The sequence below is a fragment of the Dipodomys merriami genome, unplaced genomic scaffold (genome assembly GCF_024711535.1).
Source record: "Dipodomys merriami isolate MVZ:Mamm:240054 unplaced genomic scaffold, mDipMer1.0.p SCAF_11, whole genome shotgun sequence".
Classification (NCBI taxonomy): domain Eukaryota; kingdom Metazoa; phylum Chordata; class Mammalia; order Rodentia; family Heteromyidae; genus Dipodomys; species Dipodomys merriami.
Window position 1 is genome coordinate 30,980,731 of NW_027202382.1, and position 17,176 is coordinate 30,997,906.

A 17,176-nucleotide genomic window follows, 5' to 3' on the forward strand; every position below is an offset into this window, starting at 1 on the left:
CCAATTAACCACCAGAAAATTGTAAGTGGCACTGTGGATCAAGTGGTAGAGTGCTAGCCTTGAGCTGAAGAGCTGAAGGACAGCACCCAGGCCCAGAGTTCAAGCTCCATGATGACCACCACCACCACCAAAACCAAAATGCACACTTTAGAAATCATTGACATGCATGAGACTCAAATATGACCAGTTCTGTTCCTTAGAGAAGAGCAGTGTTTGGGGCGGGGGAGGGGGAAAATCACTGTTTTCATCTTCTGAACTGAGAGTAGAAATCAGACTTAATTGACCCTGTGGGGACATCCTGGAAGAGGAACAGGTCAGGAAAAGATATTCCTAGTGTTTTGTAGACATGAGGAAGACTAGCATCAAGTCTTCACTTCCAAACCATGGTTCATATGCCAAACAGAATTCCCTGTGTGAAATGCAAACCTCCCGTGACCACCCTCAGCTCCCACTTATGGTTGAGAGACATGTTGAACAATGTAGGTTCTGAAGTCAGACAACTGATTTTAAAAATTGGCTCTTCTTACCAGCTATAACTTTGAGCAAGTGATTTAATGTCTCTGGCATAAAAAAATGTGTGGGTCATTGTGGAACCTGAATAAGAAGCTAGCATATCCTGTTGAATTCCTAGGAAGGGCTCAACGAAAACTACTTATGTGAAGCCTTGGGTAGATGCTTTATGAAATATGGAGCCTGAGTGAGGAACAGAGAGAAATTGAGGAAAAGTACAATCACATAAGCCACTGTGACTGAAACTTCATACATGTCTCCTCCTCAAACATGTTGCTCTCTGAGCCCAGTGAATTTCCACTGTCAGAAGAAAAACAGGGATGGCAAACCAGATTAGGATAATTGTTTTCCTTGGAAGCTGAAGAATCAAAATTTGCCTGCAGCATCTCTATTACTGCAACTTCAGTTCAATCTCCAAATCCCACTGAAATAGTGAATGAAACTTAAAAGCTGCAAGAGGAAAGAAGGAAGGAAGAATTGAGGAGAGGAGCCAAATTGCTCCGGGCTTCCATTTGATCGTCTCCTGCCATCTCCCTGCCCTGTCTGTACTCCATGCCTCTGCATGCTTTCTTTTCTCCCGTACCTACCGGGGAAAATAGTCTTTCTACCTGTGGCTTGCTGTGAGAAGAGTGTCTTTTCTTTTCTTTATAGGAAAGTGCAGGGGCAAGGAAAGTATGTCAGGGATCTGAGAGGGAGACCCCAGAGGAATAATTCCTGGCCTGCAAACGGAAATGACACAGTTGTGTTCTTGACAAGTCATCAAAACTGCCTGTGTTTCTTCTATGCATTTCCACCAAGCAAGGAGATACTTGGGATCCAGTATCAAGACCTTGAGGGATCTGACTTAGTATCCTATAGGCTTGACCAAAAACTTTATAGTTATTCAGTCTCAACATCTGTTAAGTGGGATAAGATGCATAACATATTTGTTACTATACTCTAAATTATGTCCAATTTCTCTATAATTTCCTCTTTATTCTCTTCCCTCTTCTCCTTAAATCTTTTCTCCTTATTCTCTGTCTTATATCCTCATTCTTTCTCTTCTCTTTCATGCTTCATCACTACCACTCAAGAAGGCCATGTTTTACTTATCTGTGCCTCCCCTAAGACCTTGCACATAGGTGCAATGGATACTTGTATTACAAAGACAAAAACTCCTCAGTATTTTATTCTTATCTTTTCATGCATTATCACATTTGTGCTCTTTCCCATGGGCAGTAGTTAGTACAATGCGAACACTTCTATGTGAATGACTTGAAAGTTATAGGTATAACCTCAATATCAGGAAACATATAGAATACTGTTAACTTTGACTTTGCCCTGAAGGACAGGGACAAGGTCATTCTTCTTAGAAACAGAAACAGGATATTGTTATCCATCTGTTTATCTTCAGCACATCACCTTTTTCTATACAGGTGAGACTCCTGACTCCACCATCTACCCATTTATCATCCATCCATCCATTCATCCATCAAAATATCCATCCATTCTTCCCTTCATTCACTGACAAAACGTTTAATGATACTGCCAACTTTTTACCTAGACAGGGTGCTTGACATTCAGGATACAAAACTAAGTAACAAAAAACAACTTCTATTTTCCCAGAGCCAACTTACATCATATCAGAGAAGACTCTAAGCATTCAGAATATGCTCATCCACCATTCTGCTTCTTCAACATGCCTTCATAGATATTCAGTTTGAAGTGAAAGCACATGCTTCAAAAGGAAGTTGGAGGAGTCTTTGAAAGAAGGAAATTTTTCTTTCTTTAAAAATAAAGCATTTTTTAAAAGAAATTCTAAAGGCTAAAGAATATTCTTTTATTTAAATTAAATTTCATTATTATTATTATTATGAAAGTGATGTACAGAGGAGTGACAGTTACATAGTCAGGTAATGTGTACAGCTTTTTGGACAATGTCATCCCTTCCTTGGATTTCTTCCAGTTTTTCCCTCCTGTCCTCACCCATAAGTTGTATAGTTCATTTTCAACATAGTATGTAGTTAGTTCCTCTACTACATTTGTTCACCATTTGTTCCTCCATTTCTGTGCTAAAGAATATTCTTGACACGGGGATATGTCAAACGTGACATGTGTTTAGCTCACATAGAATTTCCTCTCTTACCTCCTTCCTTCATCTCAGGACCACGTATTCCTCCAGTACCTACTGATGGCATAAACTCTGCCTTTTCAACCTTCCCTGTCTCTTTTTAAAGAGATCCAAGATTATTTTAGAAGAATATATTGTATTCACTGATTCATAGTCAACAAATACTATCAAAGATGATAGATTTTATTTGTTATGGCAACTACATCTCTCTTCTTTATATGAAGATGAAACAGTTCCATATTTCCTTCTTTAACATTTAAGGAGATGCATTTGGTTGACATGAGCTAGGGCCTGGTTGAGAAAATTCTACAAGTCTTATTAAATCAGACCTATATCCTTCTGTGTTAGAACAACGAAATGCTCTAATATATGCATTTGACTTCTGCATCTCTTTATCAACAAATATTCATAATAGTAAAAATAACAAAAGCAAGATCAGTGTTCCGGCATTATACAGTTATTTATATATTGCAGTTATTGTGTGAAGACCTGCATATTTATTTCTTATAATAATCACATTAAGTAAGAATTATTATTGGTCTTCTTCCATTTTATAGATGAGAAAAACAAAGCATGGTCCCAAGTTTGTTCAGTTAACAAATAATGTATGTAGGACTGGAGACTGTGGTTTTAATTCCAGAGCCTACATGACCTATTCATCTGTAAATGTAGGCAATCAAGTCATGAACCATAGCATGATTTTTCTATCCTAACACTGGTGGCTAAGCCTCCTCAGTGACATCTGTTGGTTTTAAGGGGCCTGTTCATTCACTGCTTGGGAAGAATAATACGTGGGTCTCATGGAAGAGGTGTGCAAAGATCTGGAATTTGGAGAACTTTTGTTTACTGGATTCTTTTTCACTTCACCTCAAACTCCTGTCCTACAATTCTTTGATTATTTATAGAAGATATTCCCAAAGGGGGTAGCTCCATACACTGCCTTGCAGATTGCAAAGAGAGATAAATAACACATTCCTCATTCTCTTACTCGCTGGGGAAATTGGGGGCTGTGTGTTTACATCGCTTCCTTGGTATTTATCCTCCTGCTGGCTGTTCCACCCCCTGTATTTCATGTTTTTATTTTACTTCCATTAGGGGAGCAGAAAAAAAACATGAGAAACCATTCTGATCCACCCCAATCCTCAGAGGGCATTGCTCGGTCAAAGTCAACGTCCTCTCCCTTGTAATTTTCCCTACAAACATCTCATTCAAGAGGCATTTTCCTGCCTCTGAATACTAATGTCCTGATGATGTTAAAAAATACACTTTTTATTTCTCTCTCTCTCTCTCTGTCTCTTTCTCTCTCTCTGCCTGTCTGTCTGTCTCTCTCTTTCTCTCTCTCACACACACACTCCACATATACACAGACAAATAAAAAAACAAAACAGACGGAAAGAAAAAGATTAAAGAACCCAAAACCAATTGGATGCTTGATTTATTTCATGTTTATTTCCTTTTGGATTTCCTTCCTGGGCTCCTGAGAATTGCCTAGTTAGCAGTTAGGAAAGGCTAGCTGGGTCACTACTGACTTAATGTGGTATTTCTAGCTTCTGTGGCTTCTCTTCCTTGGGAAGTGGGGCTGGATTTTATTAAGAAACCTATTGAGTACACAAGCTACCATTAAAAATAAAATCTTTCAGATCCACGAAGAAAATGTTACAGTCGATGTCAAGATTATTTGTTGTTTTTTAGCATTTTTCAGACAGAGGTTTTACTTTAAGGAAACACTGTGGTTGGTGAAAACAATTTGGACCGTTTGAGGCCTTATTTGGTTAGAGTTTCTTTATCCTGATTTTTCAATGAAAAACAACCAGATACTGAGCACTAAGCTGTGTACAAAAACAAGTCTCGTGATATTTCATTTAAGCTTTCAAAAAGGAAAAAAAGACACTGAACAAAATCACTCCTTGGTATAACTTAGAGAAATTGAGATTATGAATATCAGTCCAGCCACATACAATGGTTTACTACTGTAATTCTAGCTACTGGAGAAAACTGAGACAGAAGGATTTTTGTCTTCAAGGCCAGCCTGAGTAACAGAGTGAGATCAGTGTAAGGGAAAACAAAAGCCAAACCAAATACACCACCACCATCAACAACAAAAAACATAAGCACAGTTCTAAATGGGAGATTCTGAGAAATCTTTGTAAGCTCATTGTTACAGATTTAATTCCCTGTACAACTTTCAAAAGGCAATGTAATTTATCTGATTTGGGGAGAGAAAGGGAAAGTCAGAAACAGTGGGACAAAGTGTGAACCAATTCAGCAGTGATACTCACTATATACTATGTTGGAAATTAACTATACAACTTGGGGGAAAGGAAATCTGGAGGGGAAAAATCTGGAAGAAAATGAGGGAGTGACACTGTTCAAAAGGAAATGTACTCATTATTTGACTTAAGTAACTCTAACCTCTCAATACATCATCTTTATAAAAGATCTTTATAAGGCAATGTGTACAACTAGAAGATTTTAGAATATTAGATTTGAGCATGTCCCAATAGGAATTCCAATAGGAATCTCTTTTCTCAAAAGACTAAACATAGAGCTCCCCTATGATCCAGCAATCCCACTCTTGGGTATTTACCCCCAAAAAATCACAAACAAGACCACACTAAAGCTACCACACTAAACACTACTATGGTCATTGCAGCATAATTATTCACCATAGCTAAAATATGGAACCAACCCCTAGGCAAATGAAATGTGGCAAATATACACAATGGAATTCTATGCATCCATCAGAAAGAATGACATTTCACCTTTCATAAGGAAAAGGAAAGACTTGGAAAAAAATCATCTTAAGTGAAGTACGCCAGAGCCAAGGAAACATAGGCCCCATTATTTTCCTCATTTGTAATAATTAGTATATGTCTAGGATATTCCTAGCAGAGGACCATAATAGCTCAATAGCTATGTATATATGACCATATAAAATGATACTAATCAAAATGAACTCCAAGATATGGAAATTCAAGGGTTTTTTCTTTTCTTTAGTTGTTTTAATGTACTGTGTAAAGTTTTTTTTTTTCATTTTCCCCCTTTGATTTATTCCATATTGTCACCGTTTTTGATTTTGGTACCATGTCTGTGTGTGGTATATACATTTATCTGATTTGGGGAAAAGAAGGGGAATAACAAAATGGTGAGACAAAGGACAAAGACTGAACCAATGCAAGAGGGATACAAGACACTATGTTGGAAATGAACTTTAAACCTTGGGGGAGGGGTGTGGGAGGGAGGGAAAGTGGGAGAAAAATAGGGAGGGGTAATAATGTTTGACACGAAATGTACTCACGACCTTATTTATGCAAACCTTCTGTCATCATCCTTACAATACAATAATATAAAATGTATAAAGATAGGAACCTCTGAATCTTACTTTCCTCCTTCTAATGGTATTAACAAGAAAATGTGTGAAATTTGGAGACAGAAATTTTCACTCTGCCATGTTGGGTCAGCTTCCTCTAGAGCAGTATTTTCAATGAGGAATACTGTATTTGGTACACCTGAAAGAATGCTTCTAAGAGAGACAGACGAGGGAAAAGCAGGACAGAGATGGATAAAACCAACCAGGAGTGTGATTTGGGGTAAAAGTTCTTGAGTTTGGCATCTCTCACTCTGCTCTTATTCAAGACGATTGAATTTGACCTCTCACACTATAGCATTCTGTCTTTAATGAGAGCCACCCATCAAGAAAGTAAAGCCCTGAGACATCTAGCTGACTTGTCCTGGGCAGTGCTTTGAGCTAGGAGAGACCCATGAAGAGTTGATAGATCATTCTGTAGCTTTCTGGGCATGACCTGTTACTTTTCTATCTCATATCCTCAACTCTGAATATCTATCTATCTATCTATCTATCTGTCTATCTAGCTATCTATCTAGCTATCTATCTATCTGCCTACCTATCTATTTATCTATCATCTATCTCTCTATCTATAGGGTAGAACTTATAAATATCTAGAACCCCCCCAAAAAAAGAATGGTGGACAAGTGAGTAGTCAGCAATTGTTGGATTCATGACTGGTTCAGTAACCTACTACTTATATCCTTTAAGTAGTTTCTGTTATTATAATGTGCCGTCCATACTAATAATTGCAATGTGTTTGTTAGAAAGATATCAATGAGCCCAGAAAATGTGAATATTACTTTTGTGAAAATAATGTACAAACCTACTTGCTTAAGGAAGGAGATGACAAAGATCTCTAGACCAGAGGTAACTTCCTATAGATTGCTAGGTGCAATACCACTGCTTGAAGGAGAACAGCCCTGGATAGGAGAAATCCCTTTTGTTGAGTTTTGAGCTTTGAAAATGCACCAAGCCAATCTGTAAACATGACTGACGCATAGCTTGTTCTCTAGGCAAAAGAAAGGGTATCTAGAGCTCACATATTATGTGGTTTTGAAGATTTACTTTATAAAACAAGCATTTCTCATTAATCCTCTTGATGAGAAAATAATACAAAATATTTTGCTAAGTAAAAGCAGACAGTCCCAAAAATTCACATTGTATGATACCACTCCTATGAAATGTTCGAAGTAGGTAAATATACAGAGATATCAAATAGATTAGTGAGTGGACTGGAAAGAATGAGAATAACTTCTAATGCATACAGGATTGTCTTTGGACATAATAAAGAGATTATACAATCAGATAATGCTGTTGGTTGTACAAATCCATAAATATACCAAAAAACCTTTGAATTGTATACTTTAAACAAGTAAATTTTATGGCATATAAATTCTATCTCAATAAATCTGCTGCAAATTTCCAGTGGAATTCCCAGAATGTCTACTATAGGCAAATGAAAAACCTTTTTGAAACAGCATGCTTTCATCTCTGGTCCAGAGGGTTACTTCTCAGATAAAATCTTTCTGATGATAAGCTCTTAGTCTTTAATCACAATGCAGAATAATTCAACAAAATAATTCAACAGAAGTGAGAGTCAGTGGATGTACCAAACAGAAATTTTAAGCACCGAAGATCTTTGCATTCTGACTCTATATCAGTGACGCAGTCTTTCTCTGTCCCTCTCTAGGATTTATCATAAAGATACAATAAATAGTAGCAAGCCAAACATTGAAAGTGTTACCTGGCGCTGTATAAATGCATACTGTATAAATGTTACATATAAGTAAATGCCAATAGGAAAAAAATTAAAATATTTTATAAATTTAATATGCAAAAGGTTTCATCGTGATATTTGCAGCATGCATATAGTATACTTTGACTAAATTTTCCCCATGGATACCTGCTCAGTTTTAGTCCTCTTACCCCTCCCCTCCTTCATAGGTTTCATTATGCTATTTTATTTACTTATTTATTTATTTGACTGTCCTGAAGCTTGAACTCTGGGCCTGGAAGCTGTTCCTGTGCTTCTTTTTGCTCAAGGCTAGAGCTCTACCACTTGAGCCACATTGCCATGTCCTGCTTGAGTAATTCATTGGACCTAAGAGTCCCACGGACTTTAATGCCCCAGGTGGCTTTGATCTGCAGCCCTCAGATCTCAGCCTCCTGAGTAGCAAGGATTACAGTTGTGAGCCACCTGTACCCGGTTTCATTATGCTATTTTTATACTTGCAGAGAAAGCTCTTCTATCATATTCACCACCCCCATCACCCTCTCCTTTCCCCCTACAAAATTTTCAAAAAGAACAGCTGGACTGAAAAATAGATATTATATGTTAAACACAGAATAGTAATTCAGAGTTGAAACAACCAGAGTTGATTCACACATGGAAGGGTCTCTGACTTAAGGGGGGCGGGGACACGATCATATACAACAAAAATATAATAGGATATGCTGTTTTTATTCTATCAGATTCACAAAGGCTAAGCAGCTTTTATATGTGGGCTGAAGTTAATAACCAAGTATTGGAATGGACATTGTGGTATACCTCTGGAGAAAATTCTAATAAGCTTTCGGGCAGGTTTATTTTAAAAGTGTTACAAATAATTATGAAATCGCTCACATTTTCCAGGGCCAAGGTCAAATGAGATGGGCTTTTTAAAATGGAAAGTCATAAAATCATATAGGATCTGGAGAGATATTTACATAAAAATGTGATAACCTTGCTCAGCTCTGAGGAGAGTGCAGATTCATGGGGTGCCACAAGGAAAGCAACAGCATTGTCAGAAAGGTGAGGTTTAGGTTCAGTTGTCTTTCACTAAAGGACTGGGCACTTGGGAGCCTTGGATCACTTCAAGTCTCATCCATAAGCATCTCCAAAGTTTCCTCTTCCCACCCGGCTGCAGTCGGCACCTCTCCCTTTCCATTCTGAAGACTCCAGCAGCCCTGCCTTCTTCACGCCCTCCCCAGCCCTTCCCCAGCACCAAGGCATTCTCTCGCTAGCTCTTGACCTGCATCTCAATTCTTGGATTGGACTGGTACTTGAAGATGTCTCCGGTTTTCTCCCAAGTTCTGTGTGCTCTTCGGTCTAAGGTTTCTAAGTGTCACTTAGCAGTTGGGGTCTTCAGTTCTCTACCCTATTCTATGGGAAGATGGAGACAACATCTGACTCTTACAGAAAGTTACGTATGTATAAACCTCATATGCCTATGGTTCTGAGAGAACAATCTAAAAATCACCCACAACTGAAGTTCTCTTGGGATGAAAGAGAGTATAAAAATCAAAGGGAATCTTGGTTTGGCTAAGCACTAGGCCACTCTAGCCTTTTCTGTCTCCTGAGTGCTGGGTCAGGTCTTCCATTGTGCAGTGTGAGGACCTGTGCACACAATAGAGGGTTTAGTACACTCCCTGACATTGCTAACTTAAAGTCTGTCTTCTCAGAAGGCCTCTCTAAAAAGCTAATGTCTCTTCTCCAATGCAGTGCCCTGTTTCCTATATCCACGACTAGGGTATATGCTCTGTACATCCTCCCTGGAAGAATCGATGACTTTTCTTTTAAGCATTTTGAAGGGGTTGGGATAGACAGGAGGGGAAGAATGATAGAAGGGATAACACTGATCATGATGCCTTGTAGACATAAATTGACATATCGAATTAAAACCCCTTAGTACAACTATTTAAAGACAACGAAATTAATACATTTTAAAGTGTATCTAATGGAAGAAGTAACAAGAAGATTCTAGAGGCAACATAGGAGAGCAGTTAGAACAAATGATGCATTTCTAATTTCATAAATAGTAAATACCCAATAGAAAGTGACAGCTCTGGATAGGTCCTAAAAGCTAACCATACTATCATTCCCAATGAGATAGATTCTTTTTTCATAAATGTCATTTTAATCCCATTTCAGTTAGGAAGGGAGAATAGGGAGGGAGGGTTCAGAAAGAAAGAGAGAGAGAAAGAACGAGAGATAGGTAAGAAAGGAGGGAAGAAAGGACAGAAGGAGAGAGTTTTCATTTTTTTACAAATAATATGTTTTATATATGATCTGAAGGCAAATACTTCAGGGTCGTAGCAGAAACAGTTGCTAGAGAATCTTTCCTGGCTAAATATTTTTTTCTATGTGATCTTAGCTACTTCTTTCATTAAATATCAGTGTTCTCTCCAAGGCTTTGCAGGGTCATCCTAAGAACTAAAGATCACATCTACAAAACACTTGGCTCATAGTAGGTACACTTCGGGTTTTATATAAAAACATGAGAATTCTTTTCAAATGTGAACGTTACCTCCTGTGTTGTGTTCAAGGCTTGGCCACTTGTTTTCTTTAAAGTAGGACACAATGTGACTTCTTGTTGCTGATACTAATCCCATGAAGTGCATAGCATGATGGGTAATTATGTCTGTTAGGACAAGACAAGAATGGGCATGTTCGTTCTCTTTAGAGATCAAGTAAACATGAAGCAAACCTATTTTACTGGCATTTCAAATAAGAGCCAGCAAGGGAAAAAGAGAAAGTCATATTGTGTTAATGCTATGAGAGTCCCTGAAAAGCAAATATACTTGATATGACCCATAGTCCAGCACAGTGGCTACCGGGAAAACCTCAGGCTGTCCAGACAAACCCTTGAGGCTTCATGGGTTGGGGTATCTCACTGTCCCCGGTCTCAAAACGGTCAGGATCTCACAGAAACACTTTACCACATTACCACATTACTCTCATCTGGTGCCAAGAATGTGTTGGAAAAGCCAACAGGAAATGAAAACTAGCCAGTTTGAGAACTTTTCTCACGTCTTTTATTTCCCAATGTATGCTTCCATTGATGTTCTAGCGTTCTTGAGGCTTCAATGAACAAAAATAGCTGCAGGCAAAGGATGGTCTGGTCTTGGCAGAGGCCTTTTCCTTTGTATTTCCTGGTCAAAAAGGGTTCCGATTCCCATGAGTGCATAATATAGTCATGGAATAATCTTACGGATTAGCTCTTCTGTCTACTTATCAAAAGGAAGCCATGGAAAAGGGCAGTGAGGTAAAGAGTTAGACATGAAGTTTAGTATTTATGAGTATAGAGGTCTTGGGAAAAATCATTGGATATCTCCCAGCCTTCTATTGGGTCTATAAAATGAAGTCATAATCTAGTTTATAGTATTGAAGTTAGAATCTCATGAGAAATATTTGTGAAGCTAGGTTATAAGTGTTAAATCTCTGAAGGTATGGAAGACTTCTTCTTACCATCTCCATCACTGGAGAAAGTTATCATTTTCATTCGCATATTTGGTTCATGTCACTTCCAACATTTGGGAAGTAGGATGGAAAAAAGACCTTGCATTGTTTTTTTTATTGTAGTCCCCAAATATATTTATCTCATAAAATGTCCAGAAATATTTTGAATTATTGAGAAAATTGAAAAATTCTCTCAGTTGAGAATGAGCTCCTAAGTATCCTAGTGGAAGGATCTGGGGACTATTTATTTATCATCTTCAAGGCCTGGTTTCTATTCTTAGCATCAATCCTAATGAATCATAATACTTCCCTATTCCACTCAGAGATGCTTCTTCCATTCAGTTCTTCAATCATGGATGGAGATCTGGTATCTGAAGTATTTAGCATTCTCCAGAGAAACATAATGAAAATCTTTGCTCTTAAGACCTTCAAGTGATTGGATGAGGCCTAATCAGATAATGTAGGATAATCTGCTATGCTGAATGAGTACTGATCTAAATGTACATCACCTCTAAAAATAATTTTCCCAGGTAAGATCTAGATGGGTGTGTGTCTTAGCCAAATTGACCATAAACTTAACCTTCATAGCCCAAACACTGTAGAGGATTTCCAAATCGAGAGGACTAGGTGGTAGAAACAAAAAGACATAGGGAATACTTAGTCCCCAACCTGCAATATCTAAAGGGCATTTGCGAAGTGTAGTTTATCAACAGCCTCTCAAAGATCAAGGAGTGTGGTTCCAGAGAGACCAACCTCCAGACTAGCTATGTATATTTAATGCTAGCTGTTTTGCTTCTCTTGAGGGTTGAATGCTAAGTATTTTGTTTTAGTGAAGCCTTCAAATCCAATCTGGGCTGCTGCTTGCAAGGAATACTGACCAAATAGGCAATGTAAGTCAGATGGTGATAGCTGTGCTAACACCTAAAACTTGGGATTGTCTGATATCAAGGAGATCATTGTGAAACACTTTGGGCAATCTAAGTTCACTACCCCTGGCTGTATTTTCCCAGGAAGAGGCAACAGAATACCTCCTTTCAAGAAGCAAATATGAACAATTTGCTTTTTGTTAATGTTTTACTTTTTCCTGTTGGGAATGTTTGTTTTCCAAAATGGTCAATTTCTCTAATACTTCTGGTAGGCTGACTCTTTGGACATTATGATGTTAGAGAAGGACTGACGAATGAAAATGATGGTAGATGGTCTATATTATGCAACAAGCATTCTCTTTATTTCATGTGCCATTTATTATAGAAATGTGAGAGCTGGGATGAAATTGTTTTAATCATACTTCAAGTTAATGCATTCAACTATATGAAAGAGAAATAAATATGATTAGTTACCTATACATGTCAAATATCCCATGGTTCCATGTAGTCTTTGATTCATTCTTTAATCTTACCAAAGCTGACAGCTCCATATCTCAATTTCCATATGAAAAACATATGTGAAAAATTCACATAACAGTTCCATTTTATAGTTTTTACTATATTTTACTTTTGATAACTGATTACAAATAATCTACAAAGATCTTATAGACTTCTACTAATTCACTATATATATATATATATATATATATATATATATACCTACTTCAATATGATTTATCAATACTTTCTGAATGTCAACCTAATCTGTTTTAAAATCAGAAAAGTATTAGCAGTGTTTAGTCCCGTATCATAAAACTTTCCAGCTAGTGCTGATGGCTCACAACTGCAATCATAAGCTACTCAGGGAAATCTGAGAAACATGGTTTCAAAGCAGTCCAATCACAAAAGCTGTCAGATTCGTATCTCCAAATAACCAGCAAAAAATCAGAAGTGGAGCTGTGGCTCAAGTAGTGAAGAGCCAGAATGGAGCAAAAAATGCCAAGCAAAAATGTGAGATCCTAGATTTAATCCCCCAGGAATAGCATTAACAAAAAAAAAAAAAAAAAAAAAAAGAAAAAGAAAAAGAAAGAAAAGAAAACCTTTCCATTTTTCTATCATCTAAGGGAAATATATTTACCAGACCATGTAATCCCCAAACCCACCATTAGAAGATATCTAGGGGTAAAATTGTTTTCTGATAGAAAAATAATTCCTAAATACTCCCATTGGATGCTTCCAAATGCATTTACTTTATCCATTCTGTCTCATTTTTGCTATGCATGTCCTTTTGTGAGGTTCATGTAAGTCTATTATTTTCCAGGTTTGAATTTCTTATTTGTAGGGTAGAATTACAAAAGGGAGAGTAATTGAAAACATCTGCTCAGCTTTCAGACATTGGCAGTCACCCACATCACGTTCCTTTCTGCTGCTGGACAATTAGGTGCAACCAGAGGCAGGATTGTTTTTACTTTTGACTGGGATTCTCTTCTTGGCAGTGAGTGAATGAAACACAATGAGTAGAGGACTCTATTCTCTCCCACTCATCAGATGCCCTTGTCACTCTGATGAGAATCATCTATCCCCCTGCAAGCTAGCAGGGGCAGAAATCTTGATGAGCAGGACACACTAATGCCTCTGTTTGTTTGGCTAAAGCTTGGTTTGTATTTGAAACATGGTACATAATGAGTTTTATTTATGCTCCAATGAGGTGGCAGGATGAGGCAGAAGAAAAGAGCTGTTTCTCACATGAATTTCTGAAATGAATGAAGGCTGTAGCTGTTGTAGGAATCACCTATCTGTCTGAATTAGATTCATCTTCATAGCAAATTCATCTTCATAGTCAAAGAGAGTTGACCACAAGCATAGATAAGCTATGCTTCTATGTTGCATGTCCAAACCATAGAGAGTATGGAAGGTTGGGAGACTTTGATGTCAGGATCAGAGAAACAATACGAATCTATGATGTGATTCTGTATCTATCACTAACTGAGAAGTTACTGTTACTTAAGGCACCATGGAATACAATTCACAAAAACAGGCTCTGCCATTATAAAATCTTTTTTTTTTTTGGTTTGGTATTGTCTCTTCAACTTTCTTTCTTTTCAAATGAGAAAAGCAACTCTGAGGCCATAAATATTTAGTTAAAACTAAAAGATTAGGACTCAAGTTCTATTCTGACTGGTTCCAAAATCTCTGATTCTGTTCCATGGTAGACAGCAATTATATGACTAATGCCTTCTGAAAGTAGGAAAATTAATCTCATCTTTCTAGAGATCCATAGTCTCACCTGGCAACTACAGATGACAATAATTGCCTTGTAGTTTGGCCATTAGTAAAGCATTAAAAATGCAGATTCAAGAAAGAGCTCATGGTTTCATTAGTTCCCCTTTCTGGAGACAGTCAAATGGGGATAACTATTGGTAGAAATTTAAGATGTCATTACTTTCCTGAGGGGAAGGATTGGGTAAGACAAGCTCTTCTAAGGTCTCTATGAAGCCATGGACATGCTCTGTTTCCTCCTAGAGACCACCCTTCCCCCATAGTTATCATGAGCAAAGAGGTCATAAATTCTTTTTTTTATTGTGAAAATACTGTACAGAGGAGGTACAATTACATGGGCAAGATAATGAGTACATTTCTTATCAAGCATTGTAGCCTCCTCCTTTGTTTACCCTTCCCATCCCTTCCCATCTTCCTCCCTCCACCCCCTGCACCCAATCCTCCCCCCCCCACCAAAGTTGTAAAGTTTGTTTTCCAAAGACTTGTACATCTCATTGTTGCAATGGGTCCACCTGTATCCCTATTTAAACGAATTGTTTTTCCCCTTCCCCTCCATAAATTATACCGACATCAAATACAGTGAAAGCAAGGGTTATACTGTGGGGGAGGGACATACAAAGCAACAAAGAAATAATCTTATAAATGTGTTAGAAGCACTCACATGAAAGAAAAAAAAACATTTGAATACAAATATAAGGGTTCATTTCCCTAACATCAACTTCTCTGACCTTTTCTGCTTGACTCAGACATATACTAGATATTGCAAATAAGGGAAACCATGGGACCTGTGTTTCTTTGGGCCTGGCTTACATCACTTAATGTAATTTTTTCCAAGTCTTTCCATTTCCTAATAAATGGGGCAATGTCATTCTTTCTGATGGAGGCATAGAATTCCATTGTGTATATATACCACATTTTCTTGATCCATTCATCTACTGAGGGGCATCTGGGTTGGTTCCATATCTTAGCTATGGTAAGTAATGCTGCAATAAACATAGTCGTGCTGGTAGCTTTAGTGTGATCTTGTTTGTGAACATTTGGGTAAATGCCCAAAAGTGGGATTGTTGGGTTATAGGGGAGCTCTATGTGGAGTCTTTTGTTAGGTTATAGGGGAGCTCTATGTGGAGTCTTTTGAGGAACCTCCATACTGCTTTCCAAAGTGGTTGAACAAGTTTATACTCCCACCAACAATGCAGTAAGGTTCCCTTCTGTCCACATTCCCTCCAGCATCTGTTGTTATTAGAGTTCTTGATTTTAGCCATTCTAACTGGGGTGAGGTGGTATCTCAATGTTGTTTTATTTGCATTTCTTTTATGGCTAGGGAGGTTGAGCATTTCTTCATGTGTCTATTGTCCATCCTTCTTTCTTCTTCAGAGAAGTTTCTCTTTAAGTCTTATTTATTGGGCAGTTGATTCTTTGAAGATTTGTTGTTGGGGGATTTAATTTTTTGAGTTCCAGGTATATTTTAGATATGAGACCCTTGTCCACTTTATGGCTGGTAAAGATCTATTCCCAATCCGTGGGCTTTCTATTGATCTTGCTAGTTATGTCCTTTGCCATGTAGAAGCACTGCAATTTCATGCAATCCCATTTGTCCAACCTTTCTTTGATTTGTTGTGTTTCAAGGTCATAAATTTTTGTCTAATATCTCCTGATAGGAATGAAAAATCTCAACTCTAAAAATGTTTACACTGTCAATTTTGAAGCTTTATTCCATTCAATATCCACTTATAAAAATAAAATGAAAACCTCAAACCCCTTAAACTGAAAAAAAAAATAAGTTTAAGTTTGCCCTTAGGGAAGAGGATGCACAGATGGCAGAGAAGGGGCTGGACTAGAATACAGAGATCAGGACCCAGTGGATTGTTGTCTAGGCCCTTTGACCTTTACCCTCTACTTGTATGTTTCCACTCTAGACCTCAACCTGGATATGGTGTTTTAAAAAAAAAATTTATTCTTTTATTTTTTTTATTGTGAAGATACTGTACAAAGGGGTTACAGTTACATGAGTAAGGCAATGAGTACATTTCCTATTGAGCATTGTTACCCCCTCCTTTGTTTTTCCCACACCATCCCTTCCCTCCCCACCTCCCCAATACCTCCCTCACCCCCAACTCTGAAGTTGTAAAGTTCATTTTCAACATAGCGTCTTGTACATCTCATTGCTACTTTAATTTGGAACTTGATCATCTTTGATTCCTATTAAAGTCTGTCCCACTGGGTTGGGTTCTCCAGTTACTTCTCTTCCTGACTCTGTCCTTTGAATTCTTGTTCTTTTTATGAGATTGTGATTATAATGTTATATTTGAATTGACGAGGCCATACAGTGCCCAGACATTTGGATAAACACTATGTTGAGAGCTTCTGTAAGGGTATGTTTGGATGAGATATATTTAGACTGAGTGAAACAGATTTCCCTCCTTGATCTGAGTAAGCTTCACACTATCAGCTAAAGGACTGAGTAGAAAGCAAAGACTGACAGTTAGCCTGAAAAAGAGTCTTCCTGTTGTTGGCTTTCCAATTGGGATTTTTGTTTCTCCTGACCCATAGACAGTTACTGGGTCATTATGTGCTTACCTAGAACTATTTTCCTCTTGAGTATCCAGCGTGCATACCTGCATACTTGCAAACATGCAGATCTTGGTACTGGCCTGCTTCCATAGTCCCATGTGGGCGTACATGCCATTTCTTCATGACAAATCTCTTTTTAATAGATCTTTCTCTCTCTTTCTGTCTCTCTCTCTCTCACTCTCTCTCTCTCACACATACACACACAAGAACTTTAGCTGTCCTACAATATGTTCATTTGAAGGCTGACTACAAAAATCCAAACAAGTTGCTAG

At 37.8% G+C, this 17,176-nt stretch overlaps 1 long non-coding RNA gene across 2 annotated transcripts in view; it reads left to right on the forward strand.

The window, feature by feature from the left end:
- LOC138816351 (uncharacterized) overlaps positions 1 to 17,176 on the forward strand; it is an 85,596-nt gene that overhangs the window by 26,692 nt on the left and 41,728 nt on the right. The window contains exon 4 of one of the 2 annotated variants that reach the window (XR_011368622.1): positions 2,116 to 2,277. The exons of the other annotated variant lie outside the window; for it this stretch is intronic. This is a non-coding gene — a long non-coding RNA (uncharacterized lncRNA). Of the gene's footprint in view, positions 1 to 2,115; positions 2,278 to 17,176 lie in introns of those variants that run through there. 2 annotated transcript variants of the gene reach the window in all.